Genomic DNA, 6,000 nt, shown 5'->3' with positions numbered 1-6,000 from the left:
TATAGGATAATTTACGCAACGATTGCAATGGGTTTGTTAGATAAAGTAGAACATCATCAGCAAATAAGTTAATCTTGTATTCTTCCTGGTTAACTCTAAAACCCTTAATATCTGGGTCCATTCTGATCAATTCAGCTAATGGCTCTATCGCCAATACAAATAAAGCAGGTGATAATGGACAACCTTGCCTAGTTGACCTTGTTAACTGAAATGGTGTTGAAATTTGAGCATTTGTCACTACTTTAGTTTTGGGATTAGTATTTAAGGTTTTGATCCATTTTATAAAAGATACTCCTAATCCATATTTTTCCAATACCTAAAATAAAAAATCCCACTCCAATCTATCAAGTGCTTTTTCTGCATCTAAAGCAACTGCCACGCTCATTTCGTCCCTCTTCTGTGCTAAATGAATTATACTAAATAAGCGAGTTACATTATCTGCTGATTGTCTATTTTTAATAAATCCTGTTTGATCCATATGTACTAATTTTGGTAAGCATTTAGATAATCTATTAGATAAGGTTTTTGCTATTATTTTATAATCAGTATTTAATAAAGAAATCGGTCTATATGATGATGGCTTTAAAGGATCTCTATCTTTTTTTGGCAATACTATTAAAATGGCTGTCGAAAAGGATTCTGGAAGTTTATGCGTTCTTTCCGCTTGGCGTATTAACTCCATAAGAGGAGGAATTGATAAATCTTTAAACTTTTTATAGAATTCAGGCGGAAAACCATCTTCTCCTGGAGATTTATTACTTTCACGTGATCCTAGGGCTTCTTCGACCTCTTTCAATGTAAAAGGCATATCTAATCCCTTCTGTTCTTCCGTATTTAATTTTGGAAGAGTTATTTGTGATAGAAACCTTTCTATCTTGACATTGTCATTTTGTGATTCTGATTTGTACAACTCAGAGTAAAAATTCTTAAAAGCTTCATTAATTTCTAAAGGTTTATAAGTAATTTTATTTACTCTTGTTCGAATTGCATTTATTGATTTAGAAGTCTGGTCTGTTTTTAGCTGCCATGCAAGAACTTTATGTGATCTTTCACCTAGTTCATAATATCTTTGTTTAGTTCTCATAATTGCTTTTTTCCGTTCGATATGTTTGGAGCGTATTATATTGTATCTTCTTGTTAATAAGTTGTCTTTGTTTTTCTTCTGTCATATTTCTTTGGGATTCTTTTTCTAATTTTGTAATCTCTTTTTCCAATTGATCTATTTCTATCATATATTCCTTCTTAATTTTAGAAGTATAACTTATTATCTGACCTCTCAAGTATGCCTTCATTGCTTCCCACACTATAAATTTATCATCAACTGAATGTGAATTTATATCTAAAAAGAACTGAATCTGTTTTTTCATAAAATCACAAAAGTCTTGACGTTTTAATAATATTGAATTAAATCTCCACCTATAAACTGATTCCTCTTTATCTATCATTATCATTGTCATTATTAAAGGCGAATGATCTGACAATATTCTTGCTTTATATTCCACATTTTTCACTCTATCTTGAATATTTGTTGATAATAGGAAAAAGTCTATCCTTGAATATGTTTTATGTCTATTTGAATAAAATGAATAATCTCTTTCTTTTGGATTAATTCTTCTCCATGTATCAATCAGATTTAAGTCTTTCATCAATGATAGAGTTAATTTTACTGCTTTTGATTTTGTAACAACCTTTGTTGATCTATCTAAAGCTGGATCTAGACAAAAATTAAAATCTCCACCTATTAATATTTTATCATGTGCGTTGGCCAAATTCAAAAAGACCTCCTGTATGAATTTTACATCATTTTCATTTGGTGCATAAATGTTCATAAGGGTCCATAGTTCTGAAAAAAATTGACAGTGTATAATTAGATATCTCCCCGCCGAATCAATTAATACGTTTTGTATTTTAATTGGTAGATTTTTGTTAACCAAAATTGCAACTCCTCTCGCCTTTGAATTAAATGAAGCTGCAATAACATTTCCAACCCAGACTCTTTTTAATTTCTGATGTTCTATGTCTGTTAAATGAGTTTCTTGTAAAAAAGCTATATCTGTTTTCATTTTTTTAATATATGTTAAAATTCTTTTTCTTTTTACTGGCCCATTAAGCCCATTAACATTAAAACTTAAAAAGTTTAGTAGATTAGTCATTATTTTTTTTATTATATTATTCCAATCTATAATAATACCTAATCTTTCCACTTTCGTGGTATCTTGGGAAATCTTTATAAAAATCTCCGTGTTGCTATGTGTGTCCCCACCAATCATCCAGGCTAAAAGATAGAAGAAAATTAAAATATAAAGAAAAAAACAAAATACCCCCCTACTAATGTTGTGGGAAAAAAACACAACATTACCCCCCTCTGCTGTACGGGTCATGGCAACCGCCATGATTACACATGTGAATCCCGCAGTAACCGATCCAAAGCTCCCCAGCCCCCCCGCAACACAAAAACGTATATGTATGAGAAGAGAAAAAGAAAAGAAATACCATTCTCATTTAGTATTTCTAAAATTTTGCTTTTCTCTTCTATAATATCCATAAATGTCCATCACTTCTGTTCGTTGGGTCTATCTTCATCTTTAATCCATTACGTTTGGAAGTCTCTATGCGTAATTAGCGAGTAGATGGAAGTTAATCGCTCCGCTTTTCCATAATCGGGAAAAAAAAAATTTCCTTCCTCCAAAAAAATTATCAGTGTTGCTGGATGATGCATTGTAAATTTGTAACCCTTTACCCATAAGGCTTTTTTCACTGGGTTAAATTCCTTCTTTCTCTTCAACAGGTTGTAACTTATATCAGGATAAAAGAGAACTGGTTTTCCTGCTATCATCAATGGCCCGTTTCTATTTTTGGCACTTTGGGCAGCGGCCTTCAGGATCTTTTCTTTGTCTTGGTATCGTAAGCATTTTATCAAAATTGATCGTGGGTTTTGATCAGCACGAGGTCTTCGCCTTAAGGATCTATGAGCCCTTTCGATCTCAATTGGAATTTCTCCTTCAATTTCCAACTTTTCAGGGATCCATTTTTGAAAAAAATTTGTTGGATCTTCTCCTTCTATATCTTCTTTAAGTCCAACAATTTTAATATTATTTCGTCTACTGAAATTTTCAAGCTTATCAATTTGTTCCATAAATTGTTTTCTTTCTGATGCCCAAGCAGCATTTTCATTTTCTATTTTGTCCATTCTTTCAACCATGTCCTCCGTTGTAGTTTCCAAGTCCGTAATTCTTTTTTCCATTTTTTCCTGTCTCTTTGTCATTTTATCAAGCATAATCTCCATTTTGGTCATTTTTTTCGAGTATTTTTTGATTATTTTAAATTATTTTTAATGTGTCTAATATACGCATTATTTGCCTCAAAGTCTTTTCTATATTTCTAGAAGGACTTTTAACTCCCTCTTCATCTGATCCTTCCGGGACACTTGACTCTCCCTCCGATTCACTATCACTTTCAGTTGCAGTGGTAGCTGGGCTTTGTAGTTCTTGTTGCTCCCGTTTGCGCATGCTCCGTCCTTCGCGTTTGTGCAATTCACGATGACCCTTCCCTTTAGGAATGGCCATTGTTGCCGCGGTCTCTTGTTCCGCCTCGCCGGTGGCATCACGTACCTGAGACCGCGGTTCCTCGGCAGACGTGGGCCCCGCTCTTGTTTCAACTTGCGTAATCTTCCCGGTATTAGTTTTCTTCATCTTCCTTCTTTGAGGCATAGCTTGACACAATCCGGAGTAGTTTATAAGTAACTTTTAGAAGGTACTGACTAACTTTTCTTCATTTAGACATTAATTTATTAACTTTTTACGGGAGAGCTAGGTTCCAGCGTCTCGACCCTACGTCATCACGTGACGTCCCCCGAGGTTATGAAGTGTTGGCCCGAATAGGCTGGCATCTTACGGAGACGTCACAGGTAATGGAGAGGTTGGCTTTAAAATCAGATGATATGTCGTAATTAAGTTTCTTTAAAATAGTTTATTTTATTGCCTTACATTATAATGAGCTTAGTATATAATTACATCGACAAAAAGTCATGAACAGACCAATAAAGAAATAAACTCCTTTATTCCTCCAAAGAAGAAAGGTAGGATCACTTAAGGAAGGTTTGAATAAATAATTTCGATAACTTAAACCACAAACTTTAATCTTTTTAAGATTAAAAACAAATACGAAACTGGAATCAAATTCGTAATGACTGCTTAATTACAGGATATAAATTTAAATTAGTAGTTTTGGCCAGTTGTACAGGTAGAGAAGCTCCTAGTAAAGAGGTTACGTAAAGGTGTTTCACAGCATTCAATTCGAAATCAGCCCAAAGTGGTCGTTCAATTTATCAGCCCAATATAAACAAAAACACATATAACGTCTATTAACAGCCCAATAATACATTCTTAAATTCGGAGCTCCATCCTTTTTAATTTTTGTAAATGATATTCTTGGTCTTGTATTATTCCAAACAAAAGATGAAATAACAGAGTCAACTTGATCAAAAAAAAATCTTAGTTAAAAAACAGGGATATTTTGAAATACCTATAAAATTTTTGGTAAACTCTTCATTTTAACTGCATGAATTCGGCCGGCTAATGAAAGTGTAAGAGGATACCATCTGCAAAGTAATTGCTTCATAAAATCCACTAAAGGAATCAAATTAGCTTAATAAATGTCTTTATGATTTTTAGTAATATTAATACCTAAATATTTAAATGAGTCCGTAACTCTAAAAGGAATGTGATCATATATAGAAGCAGAATCATTTAGGGAAAATAATCCACTTTTATGAAAGTTTAGTTTGTATCCAGAAAACTTGCCAAATTCGTTTAATAGTTTCAATAAACTAGGAATGGATTCTTCAGGATGCGAAATATAAACTAAGAGATCGTCAGCATAAAGGCAGATCTTATGAATAGTCCCATTTATGAAAATTCAATGAATATCTTTAGCTTCACGAAGTGCAATAGCCAAGGTTCCCAGCACCAAATTAAATAACAAGGGTCTTAATGGCCATTCTTGTCTCGTACCCTGAGAAAGCCGAAAAAAGGGAGATCTGCAATTATTAGAAATAACAGTAGCAGTAGAGTTTTATATATCATTCTGATCCACTTATTAAAATTAATACCAAAGCCGAATTTCTCTAAAACATTTAAAAAAGTGTTTCCATTAAACTCTGTCAAATGCCTGTTCAGCATCGAGAAAGACAACACATTGGGGAGTGTTAGGAAAGGATGAATATATAACATTTAACAGTCTCCGAACATTAGAGAAGGAATAACGGCCTTTTACAAAAAATGTTTGGTCTTGAGAGAGAATTTTAGCTTCAAATTCTCCAGCCGATTAGCCATTATTTTTCAAAGAATTTTAGCATCCACATTTAAGAATGAACTGGGTCTATATGATGCACAGTCAGTGGAAGGCCCTTTATTATGTTGATTTCAGGCTTACGTCCTGCGCCACGTGCAACCTGGCTAAGAACTGGGAAGGCAGTACAGTTAAACTTGCAGCGAAGCAGTTGGTGCAGCTGGGTAGTTTCAGATGTCGGGATCATTGAGCTCCCTTCACTGGCAGGTAAGACCGGTGTCATGGCAACAGGCTGCACCTAAGATAACGTTGTTTCTCTGGCAGTGCCTGGGAGAGTTTTAAATCATGTGGCATGATGGTGGGAATCAGCAGATATCATTCCACGGACGGTAGGGGGAAGGTCGAGCAATGTTGAAAGGAAGTCCCGTTCTGGCAAGGACAATGGTGGGACAGAGGCGATGTAATATTCATTGACTGATGACGTAAAATAGCACAGAGTGGAGTTACCGCTGTACAGATAAGACATAGAGAAACCAATCCACATTGTGAAGTCGCAGCCCAAAAATGACCACACTCAGTCCGGTGTAGACAGGGAGCTTCGCTAGCCCGTTTCAACACGAGGAAGGCACTGCTGCACAAACCAGATCTTGGATGCACAGACTCGGCCCAGTACAATTCCAACACTACGCAGCAGGAAATGGACATGCAGAC

The sequence above is a fragment of the Hemitrygon akajei genome, unplaced genomic scaffold (genome assembly GCF_048418815.1).
Source record: "Hemitrygon akajei unplaced genomic scaffold, sHemAka1.3 Scf000070, whole genome shotgun sequence".
Taxonomy (NCBI): domain Eukaryota; kingdom Metazoa; phylum Chordata; class Chondrichthyes; order Myliobatiformes; family Dasyatidae; genus Hemitrygon; species Hemitrygon akajei.
Note: the sequence above shows the minus strand (reverse complement) of the source record.